The following is a 16,949-nucleotide window of genomic DNA, read 5'->3' as shown; positions in this document are numbered from 1 at the left end:
TTTCTTCCACTTTGAAAATCTTTCTTAAAACTTTTATGTAAAATTCCTTTGAAATTTCTTTTCTAACTTACATTAAAAAAAATTTTCTTAGAAAAATTTTCTTTATTACTTTGCAAATATTTACTTTTCTCAAAAGATTTTTTAGAAATTTTTGTAAAAGTTTATTCAGAAATTTTAAAAACAAATTACTCAAAATATTTTTTAAAAAATTGTCTTGAAAAATATTTTACAATACTTATATCTTCTGAAAAGTTTATTTTCAAAATCGTATTTCGAAATTTATTTTGAAAATTATTTTAAAAACTTCATTGGAAGTTCTTTGAAAATATTATGCAAAAACACTTTAAATTTTTTTACAAAATAGCTTTAAAATATTTTGAAATGTTATTTTGTTTAGAAATTACTTTTGAAATATTTGAAAATTACTTGCAAAATTCTCATAAAAATTATCCTTGCATTTTTTTTTGAAAAAGTTAAACATTTCAAAATATTTTTCCTGGTAATTTATTTCCCAATATTTTTTTGTGCAAAATTAGTATTGTATAAATTATTTTTGAAACATTTAATCCTCCTTAAAATGAACTTGAGTTTTTATTTTTATAATTTTTATTTAAAACATTATTTGACAAATTTTCTTTAAAAAGATAAACACTTTCTAAGTTAAAATGGTTGGTTTTCAAACACTCGTTTCAAAATTATTTAAAGTATTTGACATCATTGTTTGAAAAACTAAGTTTACAAAGTTATTTTAGTAGACCTTTATTATTTATGCTTCTTGCATTAATTTTTTTTTTATGTATACCAAAGGCGGAGGAATTAGTGGGTTAGGTTAGAAAAATCAATTCTAACTCAATGCTAACTCACTTTATTCAAAATTTTAATGTTTGCTTAATTACACTTATTTTTTCTAACTTTAACCCAGATTGTCATTACATCAAAAAGGGGAGATTGTTGGTGCAAGTTGCACTAATAATCTATTTTTGATGTATGATAAATAGGTTAAAGTTAGATGTGATGTTTGTCTAACATTTCTATCAAGTGTGCAGGAGTTGATTGGTCTGGAGGACTTGACACTAGGTTAAAATCGAGCTAGGTCCGTGGGACCCGATAGCTGGTGCAAAGTTCAGATAGATTTGCGAGGCTCGATATCTGGCGAGAAGTTTTGTTGGATCCGCGGAACCTGACAACCGACCGAAGTCCAGTTGGGTCTGTGGACCTGACAACTGCAAGAAGTCCTAGTGGGTTAAAGACAAGTCAAGTGACTGTAGTTGGTAAGTAAAGGTACGTAACTAGAGGGGAGATCCAGTGAGGATGTGTTCCTCGTTGAGGGAACTATAGGCATCGATCCAACTTAGGTCTATTTAGGAAAACCTAAGTTGAGATCTTAACTAGATCTTGATCTACAGGAGACAGGATCTAATTACCACTCCTATATACTGAGTTGTACTAACTCTGTTTTGCAAGATGAACATATTTTTGTTGCCCAGGACTAATTCTTTTTTGCGGAAAAAGAAGGAGCTAAAAAAGGGGGTCCAGACGCCTGGACCAGGCTCGCCTGGGTGGGTGTAGTGGGCGCCTAGGTGGTCCAGGCGCCCGGAGTCGGTCTAGGCGCCCGAATGCGAAAATCCATTCAAAAGTTGATGTGGAGTGCGTCGATTGGCCGAGCCATGTGGTCCAGACAGCCGGAGGGGTTCTAGGTGTCCGAAATGGGTCTATTTAAAAGCCTTCAACTAGGAGCTCAAAAACAACAACTACTATGATCGTCTCTCTTGCGTGCGGCTCCGAAAAAGCTCTAACGACACTGAAAGATTGCTTCGAAGTTCGAAGAACGAAGAGTCCTTCAGATTTCCTTTCTGTGTTGGTAACTTTATTCTTTTTAGTTCTTGTAACCAATTCCTGTAATACATTTATGAACTGATAGTGGATTGTTCAACGAAAGCACTCGACAAGTGCGAGCCTTAGAGTAGGAGTCATCGAAGGCTCCAAACCAAGTAAAATTTGATTTGTTAGCATTGTTTTTTATTCTTTCGCTGTGTAACTTAGTTTTAAATCGAGTTTTTCGACGATCACTATTCACCCTCCCTCTAGCGTCTTTCCGATCCTACAGTTAGAGTGTGATGTTAACACATACAATTATCAACATCATACTATTATCACTAATATTTATTTAAAATATATAATCCAAATTTAAAATTTAGAAACCAGTACAATTCATTCATCACTTAAAGTAGAAATATAATTTTTTAAAATATAACTAAAATATTAATACATAATTTTTATTCATCTAATAAATATTTGAGTCAATTTTAAAAATAAAATATCATAAATCTTTTAGTTAATATAACATTAGAAATTTGATAGATTAAGAATTTTAACATTATCTAATGTTGAATAAAATAATTAATACCATTCGTAGTTAATACAATTTTGTTTTGGGGAAAAACAAGGCCCTCGGACAACTAAGAGACAAATATAGCTACCCTGAACCTGATAAGTTGGTGTAAAATGATCGGTCATCAATGTCGAAGCTGCTATAGCACTTGGATGTTAGTTCTTTATGCCTAACATCCTATAATAATAGGAGTCAATAACGGTGACACAGAATACAAGTGGAAATGGGAAATAGCAAATAGCAAATAAAGTTTCAATTTTAGTAAGCTAAAATAATAAAACTACCTCAATGCGCCACTGAGCTATTTAAACTTGAGTTGAATTACCTTTTATCTCAACAACTATTTCATTAGGTATAGATCTAATTTTCTCGAGTGTAATAATAGCTCCAATTGTATGACATATGTATGATATATTTTTGTTGAAAATGAGGATAGTGGAGATGTGGGAATATGATTCATGTTCTTTACTATTCATAATAGAAAAGTCCATTATGTTCCTGATTTATTTTCCTATATAAAGGGGGTGCCTCTAAGGATCATTCGTGGGTTGGAGACAAGAGTAAGCGAGGATAATATTCAAGGCGGTGGGATTTGGTTTGTGGAATTGCGGAGGGCTTTCCGATCCTGTGATCGCTCTTCCGACAGCGAGTTTCGCCATTGCCGATTGCGGATCTATGGGAGATCGCTGTAAGTTTTTACCACTTTAATTTTATTCGTTTTTCATGCATTTAGAATTATCTACATTGGTATTAGAGTTGTGTTAGTTCTAAATGCTTAGAGACGAATTATGAAATCTCTGTTTGGAAATTTTCTGTATCGCTTCGTCATTTCCCGTCGTTGTTTTACACGACTAATGTGTCGTAGCATACACGCTGTGCCAAATTTATAAAATCGTAACGCTGCATGGATTTGTCAACGACGGCAGTCCATGGCCATGACCGGCGACCGTCCTAATAGGCCGGAGATTGGCCTTCGTGACCGGTGATTGTATTTGTTACGATTGCATGGAGGCTATGGGCGAGGCGCAACATCGGCGTGGTCGATCGTGGGCATGGTGTCGATGGAAAAATCGTGCATTTGTGAAGCACGGTGCAAAAGACGTGGGTGTTTTTTTATGTTTATAAAAAAAACTGTGAATAAATAAGTTCCCACGTACTCATGCATGCAAATATTTTGCAAAACAGTATGCAAATATTTTGCAAAATAGTAGATTTATATAAAAAAATGGTAACTAGCGCCGTCTGTGGGAACGCACCTGAATCCGAGCAAAGAGGATGGAAGAAGCTGGACGCCAACTCATGGTGACACTCTCCCCCGAAGAGCTCGACACACTCATCCAAGCGCGAGCATCCAAAATAGTCGAGCAACAACAAAAGGCTCAAGCCGATCGGATAGCGCAACAGGCAACACCGGCATTAGGCGGTCGGGCGACACTAGACGACCGGCCGGAGCAGCTCTCAATATGGGGCCAAAACAAAGGGCCGACCGACACTCAGGTGGAAGCCCCGCCCGCCCCGATACCGTTCCATCGGGCTTTATTCCAAACGCCCTCGGAAGTCGCGCAAGCCAACCTCGACCGGGGCTCTTCGTCCGATGAGGTGCCCCTCCGCGACGCAAGGAAGGGCAAGGCGCCACGGACAGACTCGTCCCCCGAGCGGATCAATAGACAATTCTCCGAGGCCATCATGCGCGACCCATTACCAAGGCATTACGCGCCCCCCGCGATCGGGGAATACAACGGGACCACCGACCCGGACGACCATCTGGGTAAGTTCGACAACATAGCCACATTGCATCAATATACAGATGGTGTGAAGTACCGGGTGTTCCTTACCACCCTCTCGGGATCGGCGCAATGATAGTTTCGGAGGTTGCCGGACGGATCGATCACAAGCTTCAAAGAGTTCCTCACGACATTCCTCTATCACTTCGCGAGCAGCAGACACTACCAGAAGACCAGCGTCAGTCTATTCGCCATTAAACAAGACTCGAAGTAGTCACTCCGAGCCTACATCCAGCGTTTTAACCAGGTGGCCATGGATATCCCGACGGTCACTTCAGAAACTATGATGAACGCGTTTACACAGGGGCTCGTGGACGAGGATTTCTTCCGTTCGCTCATCAGAAAGCCGCCTCGTAGCTACCATCACATGTTGAACAAGGCCAACGAGTACATCAACGTGGAGGAAGCTCAGATGGCGAGGAAAAAGGAAGCACCATGTAGCGACCCACCTTCTTTACTACTACCACTCTCTAGAGGTGGACGCTACTTAATTGCTAACTCTACTTAACTGGTGTGATCGAAAAATCACATGGAAACCCTACCGAAAAATTTCGACAGAGTCTCCCCTGTACCGGTGACCATATCCGTAAATACATACAGAGTATACTCAGCCACAGGCGGCTGGAACATATATTTTCACAACCACGCAGTTTAATAAATCAAATCATGGAAGTAATGAAAAGCGGAAACATAACTTCTTACTACAAAATTTTCTTATCAACTTAATAAGAAATTAAACTAAACAAATTCTTAAACTAAGTGAGTTCTTTAGCTAAGTCTCAAGGATCTCCATAGTCCACACATCACACACCGTCACAGCATCTCCTTGTCGCCTTCTTCCTTATACTTTAGCTTTTCCTTTATCTGCAGTAGGAGGAAAATAGTATCTATAAGCTAAAAGCTTAGTGAGCGCTATCCTACCCACAAAAAAAACTCGATATGCATGTATATAAATAAAAACATGCTAAAACTGAATGCTAACATGTAAAGCTACTCATGCTCATAAATAGCAAAGAAATCAACTAACTGAAAAACTAACATGTATAGCTACTCATGCTCATAAATAGCAAAGGAATCATGCTAACTGAAATACTAAACATGTACAGCTAATCATAGAACTATCATGTGTATCAATAGGAAACTGAACTGATACATAAGCTGAACTAATTAATGCTAAACTGAGTCTAACCTGTATTCACATAACTAATTTGTGAAGTTTTGAAAATTATTTACATAATAGATCAAAATAGTAATCATGCTGCTGATGGGCCCGGCAACTGTACTTGCTGTGCGCGCATCCCTAACTAAACCCGGGATTGCAAGTTCCGAGTCTAGTAGGGTTTACTAGGTTATCTAAACCTAGGGACGACTGTGGGAGCCCAACCCAATGGATATCTAATCCAGTACAGTGCCACTGCTGAAAATAAAATACTGATTTCATAGCTAATTTTCTTACCTTGCTTTAACTAGGTTATCTGAACCTAGAACTAGGTTATCTGAACCTAGAGGCGACTATGGGAGCCCACCCATTGGACCGTAGTCCTATATAAGCTGAAGCAAGACTAAATAAGTTATTTTAAATACTTCTACTGCATTAACTGAGCTATTAAAATGCCTACTGTAGCATTATATTGAGCTAAGCATTTTATCAAGCACTTGGTGTGCACTAGAACACACCCTGCGTACTGAAAATCTGTATACAAAGCTTAACATAAATCTACATGCAAAGCTTAACAAAAATCTACATATTAAGTCTATCAAAAATCTGCATACTTTACTTATAAAAATCTGCATGCTATAAAAATAGAACTGCTCATGTTATTCCAATAGCAAATAGGAAACTAGAACAACTTAAGCATGCTGTGAAAGTAAAACCAATTCAACTACTAGGCATGCAATAGAATCTAGAAAATAAAGGAATCGTTGCTGCATGGAATTAACAGAATATCATGCTTCATCAGGAAATACTAAACAGCAATGAAAACTAAAACTGCTCATGCTTGAAAACAGCAAAAGAAAAGAACCCGAAATCAATAGCAAATGGGTACTAAAAGATCTACTCATGTATATCTATATAAACTAAATTCACAATGCTGTTAACATCTAATCAACTTATTCATTTCCAAAAGATACGGAATTAATAGCTTGCTTTAGATACCCAAGGAATTAAGTACAATCAATCCTGTACACTGCTCTAAATAAATCCATTAATCTACCATTAAGGAAACCAACAGATTAAACTAACTCATAATACTCAATGTGCATATATATGTATATACATCAAAACTGAAACTTAAATGCTTAATAAACACATGCTGGTCCAGTAAGCTATAAAGGAAATCAAATTGGCATGTCTAATTAAGCTACAAATGAATAAGTCTACTAAGGAACATAAACAAATAAAACAATTTGTTCCAAAATCTGAAAGCATCACTAAGGAACATAAACCACCTTGAATCTGATCCAAAATGTGCTCACAAGATAATCTGCATATACAATACTAATTACAAGGCTTGGAAGGAATTCCAATCCACCCGCTTGAACTAAACTAACTCTTCCCTTTCTTTCTTTAAGGATCACGGCAGCAAGCAAAAACAACAAAAGCTCCATGAAACATGCTCCGAAATCAACACAAGAACTAACATAAATCCGAAACCACTCCTACAACAACTTAGTGAAACAAAATCACCTAGTCCGAATGAATCTACCAAAATCAAACTACAAATCCCGAATGCAAACAAAGAAGAATCAAAGCTCGCAGAACTACTCCTACTGCAAGTGAGAAGCAACTCACCTCGCTGTTCTTGGACTTACAACCGGAGAGAAAAAGGCTGCTAGGATTCGGAGAAGTTGTTTCCTCAAAGATCTCTTGGTATCTACTTGTTCTTCTCGACGAGGGGATCACGAAGGTGTGGAGATCTCGCCGGAAAAAGTCCTCGTCGGCCGCCGAAGATGAGCCCTAGATTCGGCTCTGTTTCCACCCGAGAGCCGGCGCCGTCGCGAGGGAAGGGTGAGGAAAAGTTTTGGTTTCGGGAAAAACTTAAGCTGTTTTTTATAACTAAGATTTTTTATTAATTACTATACCTTAAATATTATTCACTCTTTCCTTATTTAACATCGGCCGCCAGCACAGCTGGTCAGGCGGGTTTTGCTCGGGTCAAACGCCTCGACTTCGATCCCTCAGCCGCGCACTTTTAATTTCAATTTATTTTAAACGTCTCAACTATAGCTTAAATTTTGTTGCTGCCCATCTATTTAGCAACGACCGCTAGCCCAGTTGATTGACCATGTTTTGCTTAAGGCGTGGCTCTCAGGTTCGAAACTCGGCTGCAACCATTTTTCCTTCTTATTTATTTTAAACGTTCTAACTACTGCATATATACATTTCGCTCCATATAAGATTAATAAAAATCGTGTAGCTCAGCTGGTTGGGCTAGTTTTGCTCGAAGTCACAGATTGCAGGCTCAAATCCTGGCTTCAACATATTCCTTTTCTCTTTTTTAAACTTCTTCCTCTTGGTAAAAACACCAAACGAACTTCAAAAATAGCATAAAAATATTCTAAAAATTTCTAAAAATCTCTAGAATTTTTCTAAAGCATTTCTAGATTTTTATAAGGACTTTTAGAACTCGAAATAGGGAAAATTGGGTCGTTACACACCATCCGAGCCACCAGCTCATGCCGAGCGGAAGCCGCCTTCCAATTATCAACCACCGAGAGGACCCCGCGCAGAGGTAGCCCGTCCTCATCAGCAAGTAAGGCCGCACACCATCCAACAAGTAGCGGTCGATCGGCCTAAACCGAAAGAGAAGTTATGGACTCCCATGTTTTGTTCGCTCCATCAGTCAATAACTCACAACACCGGCGACTGTCGGAGCCTCCCCCCAATCACTCATCCTACACCAAGGAGCTATCGCCGTCGATCACCTTCGCCGAGCCGACGACGTCAGCACCAAAGTCCTGGCCGGCATACAGAAAGGAGATCTCCCGAGCGACAACATAACCAGCAGCACAGGGTCATTCCTCGGGCATCGCATGAACGACCCCGACCATCCGCTCTAGAGGAGGAGAATAGAGGCAATGCATCGAGGGGTGAAATCAACATCATCGCGGAGGGCCGACCGGGGGGGGCGACTCCAATAGGGCACGAAAAGCGCATGCAAGGCAGCTCACGATCTATGCAGTGGGCTACAGTCAGGAGCGGGCGAACGGGCCCGAGATCAACTTTGGGCCTAGGGACCTTAAAGGAGTCGAAGTCCCGCATGATGACACCCTCATCATCCGAGCGGTAGTAGCTAACTACACTATTCACTGCATCTTTATTGATACAGGTAGCTCGGTCAACATAATCTTCCGGAAGACATTCGACCAATTGCAAATCAACCGAGCCGAGTTGCTGCCGATGACAACCCCCCTCTACGGGTTCACCGGTAATGAAGTTTTGCCGGTCGGACAGGTCCGACTGGCTATCTCGCTGGGAGAGGAGCTGCTCAGAAGAACGCGGGCTGCCAACTTCATTGTAGTTGACGCTCCCTCTGCGTACAATGTGATTTTGGGGCGACCGACTCTCAACGAGTTCCGAGCGGTCGTCTCCACCTTCTGTCAGAAAATCAAGTTCCCAGTAGAAGACCAAGTTGGAGAAATCCGAGGGGATCAACTGGCAGCCCGGCGATGCTACGTAGAGATGGTCCGAGCCGAGGCTAAATCTGCTCGGAAAGTGCCACGAGTCGAGGTAAACGCTATAACTGAAAAGCCACCTTCTCTAGTTTATGAAGAAAAGGAGGAGGTACAGATCCACCCTACCCGATCGGAGGCCACGACTTTCATAGCATCCGACCTGGAGACAGGCCAGAAGGAGGAGCTGATCAGATGTCTTCAGCGAAACTGCGACATCTTCGCTTGGTCAACTCATGAATTGCCGGGGGTCTCACCGAGCGTAGCGCAGCATGAACTCCACGTCCGACCGGATGCTCGGCCGGTAAAGCAGAGGAAGAGGGACTTCAGCGCTGAACAGAACGTCATCATCCGAGATGAAGTTGAGAAACTGCTGGAGGCCGACCACATACGGGAGGTGCAATTCCCAAGCTGGCTCGCCAATGTGGTGTTGGTCTCCAAGCCAGGCAACAAATGGAGAGTTTGAATCGACTTCCGGGATCTAAACAAGGCATGCCCAAAGGATTTTTACCCTCTGCCCCGGATCAATCAGCTGGTAGACTCTACCTCGGGGTGCGAGCTGATATGCATGCTGGATGCATACCAGGGATACCACCAAGTGCCCGCTCGCTTGGGAGGATCAGGACAAAGTGAGCTTCGTTACTGCGGACGACACCTACTTCTACAACGTGATGCCGTTCGAACTCAAGAACGATGGGGCTACCTACCAACGACTGATGAACAAAGTATTTCGGGAGCAGATTGGGCGCAACCTGGAAGTCTACGTGGATGATATACTAATCAAGTCACTCCGAGCGACCGATTTTTGTACAGACATAGAGGAAACCTTTAGAACACTGAGAAGGTATGGAGTCAAGCTGAACCCCCAAAAATGTCTGTTCGGAGCAAAAGGCGGGCGCTTCTTGGGATATATCATGACAGAGTGGGGCATAGAGGCGAACCCTCGCAAGGTGAAAGCATTGCAAAACATGCCGCCTCCCAGGAATCTGAGGGAAGTGCAATGCCTCACCGGCCGAATAACGGCATTGTCGAGATTCATCTCTAAGACAGCCGACCGAAGCTTGTCATTTTTCAAGATCTTGCGTCGAGCAACCAAGTTCCAATGGGATCAGGAGTGTGACCGGGCATTCGAAGAGCTAAAAGCCTATCTCAACTCACTACCTGTGCTGGCTAAACCAAATGTGGGTGAGCCGCTCCGTATATACCTGTCATCAACCGAGCATGCTGTCGGCTCGGCACTGGTAAAGGGAGGCGGAGAGGAGCAGCCAGTGTATTTCCTGAGCCATATTTAAAAGATGCTGAGTCCCGCTACACTGGTCTCGAGAAGCTTGCTTTCGCGCTAATCCTAGCCGCACGGAGGCTCTGCCCTTATTTCTTGGTGCACACAATCATCGTTATGACGAACAGCCCGTTAGGGAGGGTGCTCCTAAATCCGGAAGTGTCTGGGCGGCTCATTAAGTGGACGACGGAGCTCAGTGAATTCGACATCCAGTATCAGCCCCGCTCGGCGATCAAGGCGCAGTCCTTAGCAGATTTTGTAACTGAGGTACAGAATCCTGAGCCCGAAGCTTTGTGGAAAGTATTTATGGACGGATCGTCCACTCGGCTCAGGAGCGGAATAGGTATTTTACTACTTTCCCCTCAAGAAGAGCGGATGCACCTATCCGTCTGTCTAGATTATCGGGCAACAAATAACGAAGCGGAATATGAGGCCCTCATAGCCGGCCTTCAGGCCGCGCGGTATGTGGGAGCCCACCGGGTGATGCTGTACTCTGACTCCCAGTTGGCCGCTCAGCAGCTCTTGGGGTCCTTCGAGATAAACAGCACAAGGCTCCGGCTCTACGTGGAGGCCTTTGAAAAGCTTAGAACTAACTTCACCGAGGTTGTCATATAGAAGATCTCCCGAGCCGAGAACCAGTCAGCGGATGAATTAGCCAAACTCGCTAGCTCAATATCGCTGATCGTCATCCAACAGCCAGTTGAGCAAGTGTCCTTGGTGGCGCACATCGACCGGATGGAAGGCCTCACATTCCCGAGAGATTGGAGAACAACCATAATAGAATTTTTACGTTCGGAGGCCACGCCGTCCGATCGAGAGGAAGCCTAGCTATTGAGAAGGAGAGCCGGCCGATTCACACTCATTGGGGACCAACTTTACAAAAAGGCGTTCTCCCGTCCGCTGCTGAAATGTGTCAGCTCGGAAGACGTAGAATATATTCTCCAGGAAGTACATCAAGGATCCTGCGGAGGCCATCCGGGCGGGTGACCATTGGCTAGGAAGGTCCTGCTGGCCGGATACTTCTAGCCAACTCTACAAGAAGACGCCGCTCGGACCGTCGCTACCTGCCTTTCCTGTCAGAAGTTCCATAGCTTCTCCCGTAGGCCAACGGAGAAGATGAAGGAGTCTACTGTGTCCTGCCCGTTCGATCAGTGGGGTATGGATATAGTGGGGCCTTTCCCTATGGCGATCGGGCAACGAAAGTTTTTATTAGTGGCGGTCGACTATTTCTCCAAGTGGGTCGAAGCCGAACCGCTGGCCAAAATAACCGAGCAGATGGTCAAAAAGTTCATCTGGCAACATATAATTCTCCGGTTCGGCATTCCTCGCCGGCTCATTTTGGATAACGGGTGGCAATTCGTTGGTCAGGAGCTCGGAGAATGGTGCAAAGAATGCGACATCGAACAACACTTCACTTCCGTGGTGTATTCTCAGAGCAATGGTCAAGCCGAAGTAGCCAATCGGGAGATCCTGTGAATACTTCGGGTTCGGCTCGATCACATGGGAGGAAGCTGGGTGGACGAACTGCCTGGCGTGCTATGGGCCATTCGCACAACCCCAAAAGAGGGAACGGGGGTAACACCATTCCACTTGGTATATGGGGCCGAGGCGGTCGTCCCAGTCGAGATCGGAGTCGAGTCCGATCGGATCCAGAACTACGATGGGGCCAACATCGAGCGGAGACAGCTGGAGTTGGACCTAGTCGACGAAGCACGAGCTAAAGCAGCCGTCCGACTGATGGCGTACCGACAAATAATGAAGCAGAATTACAACAGGCGTGTAATTCCCAGAGCATTCCAGGTCGACGACCTAGTATGGAAGAAGGTGAAACCGGTCGACGATGTGAGTAAGATGACAGCTCCCTGGGTGGGGCCCTTCAGAGTCGTCGAGAAGCTCCGATCGGGTGCAAACTATCTAGAAGATGAGGACGGATGGCGGCTAGAACGACCGTGGAGCGCAAACCATCTCCAGCCGTACCGAGTAGGGTAAAAGGTGCGCCGGTGTAGTTTATCTCATGTATGCCTTGTTCATCTGTATCTTTTGGCTGCAGGAGTAAAAATTAAAAAAGACAAAGGATATGAGCATTTGTTGCTGAACGACAAAACTCCATGAAGACCGTTGAGCAGCGACGTTAAACTCTAGAGTTGAACCGACGACTATAAACCCCTCGGCTTGAAGACCGTCGAGTGGCGACGTTAAACTCTAGAGTCGAACCAGCGACTATAAAACCCCCGGTCGAAAGACCGTCGAGCGGTGACGTTAAACTCTAGAGTCGAACCGGCGACTATAAACCCCCGGTCGGAAGACCGTCGAGCGACGACGTTTAAACACTAGAGTCGGACCGGCGACTATAAACCCCTCGGCTTGAAGACCGTTGAGTGGCGACATTAAACTCTAGAGTCGAACTGGCGACTATAAACCCCCCGGCTTGAAGACCGTCAAGCGGCGACATTAAACTCTAGAGTCTGACCGGCGACTATAAACCCCTCGGTTGGAAGACCGTCGAGCGGCGACGTTAAACTCTAGAGTCGGACTGGCGACTATAAACCCCCCGGTCGGAAGACCGTTGAGCGGCGACGTTAAACTCTAGAGTCGAACCGGCGACTATAAACCCCCCGGCTTGAAGACCGTCGAGCGATGACGTTAAACTCTAGAGTCTGACCGGCGACTATAAATCCCCCGGTTGGAAGACCGTCGAGCGGCGATGTTAAACTCTAGAGTCGGACCGGCGACTATAAATCCCCCGGCTTGAAGACCGTCGAGCAGCGATGTTTAACTCTAGAGTCGGACCGGTGACTATAAACCCCCCGGTCGGAAGACCGTCGAGCGGCGACGTTAAACTTTAGAGTCGTATTGGCGACTATAAACTCCCCGGCACGAAGACCGTCGAGTGACGACATTAAACCCTAGAGTCGGACCGGCGACTATAAACCCCCCGGTCGGAAGACCGTCGAGCAACGACGTTAAACTCTAGAGTCGGACCGGCGACTATAAACCCCCCGGACGGGACAGCGTCGCGCAGATATACTAAGGCCCAGCGTCTAGGGCCGATGATCAGCGAGCCTTGATCCTAAGGACAAGAATAAAACAATGGCGTGCGCCTACTAGCGCCGACTAGCGAAAAGCTAACGGAATGAAAGGTCGTTTGACCGAGCGGCGCAGTTGAGAAAAACACTTCAACGAAAAACTAACAGAAGTTCCATGCGGAATGAAGGTCATTCGACCGAGCGGTGCAGTTACAAGAAACACTTCATTCAAGATAATTCATTCAAGATAACATAGCAAAAATTGGCATTCCAAAATTATAGTTATAAGTTCGCTGATCAGGAGGATTACAGAAAACACTTTATTCAAGATAATCGAAAATATGCTTCGGAATGGTGGTGAGAAGCGCCGCATACTCCGTAGCAGGGATGACCACGGATTCGGGGAGCTGACCCTTGGACTTCAGATAGTCCGCCGTGATGGTGATGGCCAACTCGAAGGCAATGATCATCCGGTCGCAGACCTTCTCAACAAATTCCGCCGAGCGGATGTACTTCTGCCTCAAGGTGGCGACACGACCTGGCTCCACCTCCTGGTACTCCTTGAAGGCGGCGCGGTAACCATCAAGAGCCTCTTGCAAGGCCTTCAAATCGTCCTTGAGAGCTGCCGCCTTGACCGAGCGACCCTTCTTTTGGCGGTCCAGCAAATCCGCCAACTCCTTTACCCGCTGTTCTAGGGCGCGGGCCTCCACATTCTTCACTTCTAGATCGACGATAGCGGTATTCTTCCGAGTGGTTGCTAGTTCTATCTTGCGGTCATAAGTTTTGACCTGCTTTTCAAGCTGGTCAAGCATGTATGCCTAGTCGGCCGTCTTCTTCCGCTCGACCTCTATCTGTTCCTTGGTTTTTGCGAGCTCCTTCTGCAGCTCAGCATAAGAAGGACCTTGAGAAGAAGACGGGCCGCCCGAACTCTTCAGTCTCTTCAGCTCCTCCTCCACCATGGCCAAGCGGTTGGCGACAACAATGTTTTCCACCCATCTCTGATATACACAGGAATGTTAAAATGCCGACCGAGAAGACTACATAAAAGAGCAGAACTGTAGCTTACCCCTGTGGACTGCTGCATGTGACTGTCAGCCAGTTTGTCGAGTGGTATCATGGCAACACGGGCTCGGGCGTCCACCCACATCTCAGCAAGGGGCCCCTTGATAGTGATCATGTGTTCAGGAGCCGTCGGCTGATCTGACTCGGTCATAAACGCCTCAGTGGGGAGGTGCAGGGTGGCCCTAATAGTGCGGAGCCGACCCTGAGTCGTGTGAGCGGACGCCGAGGGATCGGAGGCCGGGCTGGACATTGTGGACAGAATGCCCGAGCTGTTAACTCGGCGGGGTACAGGAGGAAGAGAGCTGACCGGCACCGCTTCGAGGGGGTTCGCAGGCGGATCTAGTTGGGAGAGGGTCCGGTCAGAGGAGAGCGCCTAGACCGATGGCGCTTTACCGCGGGGAGATGCGGTGCCCGTCCGCTCGGATGCTTGCACTGCAAAGGTTGCCGAACGGAGCGGCATCTCAACACGCCGTCTCTTCTGGTTGAGGGGAAGCTCGTCGTCCGACTCAGAGTCATCCTCCCGAACGGAAGAGCCCTTGCTGGAAGTTGCACCACCGGTCGCTTCCGCAGGCAAAGCCTGAGCGGCCGACTACCCTGTATTCGCCTCGCTCTCACCCTCGTGCGAGCCGACTGGAGCAATGCCCAACTGCTCCATTTCCTTGGTCGCTGCCACCTCGAGCGCGGCCACTTCAAGCGCGGCCGCTTCGAGTGCGGCCGCTTTTCTCTTCAAGATCCTGAGCAACATAGACTCCATTACGATGTTCGCTGCAAGGAAAAGAGAAGAGAATCAGTTAGAACTCAAGGCAAATACACAAGTAAATTTCTTACCGAAGCTGCTCGGGAGGGGGGTCCGGCTCGGACTCAAACCGAATATATACATCACTCCTTCAGGTAGGAGCTTGTTGATGTCGAGCTTCAGACTGGCTAGCATATTCGCTGCTTGAAGGTAGTCTGGTCGGGTTTTATACCTCTTCAGTTTGGGGGAGGTGGGCGGTCCGACCTGCCATTTGGTCCGGAAAGGAAGTCGACCGAGGATACGAAGAAAAAAGTAGTTCTCTTTCCAATATTTGTTGGAAGAGGGAAGTTTATCAAAAAAGACTAAACCAGGCCGAGCCTGAAATAAATAAGTGCCCGACTCGGACTGCTTGGGGTAGTAGAAATAATAGAAGACTTCTGGGCGAAGGGGAATGTTGTGTATCTTAAATAATACCACAACTCCGCACAGAAGGCGAAAAGTGTTGGGAGCTAACTAGGCGAGCGGAATGCCAAAGAAGTCTCAAACTTCAACGATGAAGGGGTGGAGAGGAAACCGCAGACCGGCTATTAATTGGTCGCGGAAAAGACAAAAAGCGCCACGCGGAGGTTTGTGCGGCCGAGCGGAAGGCAAAGGTAAAATCAATTCGAAATCGGAAGGGATGTCAAAAGCGTTAATCAGGCTCTCGGCATCACGCCGATCGAACCGCGACTCCATGGTAGTATACCATAGGCTGAGAGAAAGGTCCGCGGGCTAGGAAGAGCTAGCCATCGCCGGAACAGTGGAGGAGGCAGAAATCGGGAGAAAACACAAGGGCTTGAGGGAGATGAACGGAACAGTAACCAAAAGGCGAGAACGCAGCAAAGAACGCAAAGAAAACACAGAATCGAAGAGAGAAAGACAAAGAACCTTACAGAAAAGATGAGGATCGAAAGAACATGGCAAGGGGTCGCCGGAGTGCCGAAGGACGAGGTCACCGGAGCAAGGAGCGCAGGGAAAAGTTGCTGAGCACGCGAAGGTGAAAGTGCGGCGAAAGAAGGCGACGAGAGCTTTATAAGGATGGGCTCGACCCGCCCGAGCCGTCGGATGCAGGTCACATAACCCGAGGCCCGCATCCAACCGTCCATTTCAAACCGATGAACGTCGCATCGGGCGTAAGGCGGCGGCCGTACGATGACGTCAACATCGCCACATAGCACTCGGTCAGAGGAGGGCATTTAATGAGCCCCATCACGAGGCAGACCCCGCGTGCTCAACCATAATGGCAGAGATTTGCACACGTTCCAAGAAGATCCCGCGGACATCATCATAAGCCAGTTGGACAACCCTCGGCAATCAGCCGACCGATGCTATTCGACCCCATAGTGGCCAAGCGGAGGTACACGTTCGGCCAAACTCATAGTCCAGTAAGTCGGACTCAGCGCCTCCTTCAACTAGACTTGAGGGGGAGGCATGTGATCCGGTGGTAAGGACGGGGGACCTTCGTTGGCGGGAGGTCAACGACACGTGGAGGTCAATGGTCAAGAGGGTCAACCCCAAGGTCGTGCCGAGCGGACAGAGGTCGTGCCGAGCGGAGTGGCAAGACGACCGAGCATCCGACCGATCGGACATCCGGCCAAGGGGGTCTCCCGGACCGGACGAAAGACAGCCCGACCAGGGGTCGGGTTTCCTATGCTCAAGGTAAAAGAGTCTATGGGTCGGGCGGACAGGCCGCTCGGCCGGGCCACAGGGCAATAAGGCGCAATTCCATCCGAGCACATGAGCAGGGCTTCCCCGCCCGGGCTGAGGTATGTGCATTCCCAGAGGCCATGAGCGTCGAGCGGCTGGCCGCTCAGCCCGGGAACAGGTAAGAGCGCAAGGAGACAAAAAGGACAGCTGGTAACTTCATCCTCGAGACACCTGCCACCGACAAACAGCATGGTCGGCGACCGGAGCGGACAAAGTATCGTACGGTGGAAGTTTCCACCGTCACATCTGG

Source organism: Zingiber officinale, chromosome 6A (assembly GCF_018446385.1).
Source record: "Zingiber officinale cultivar Zhangliang chromosome 6A, Zo_v1.1, whole genome shotgun sequence".
NCBI classification, from domain to species: domain Eukaryota; kingdom Viridiplantae; phylum Streptophyta; class Magnoliopsida; order Zingiberales; family Zingiberaceae; genus Zingiber; species Zingiber officinale.
This window is presented reverse-complemented; position numbering follows the sequence as displayed.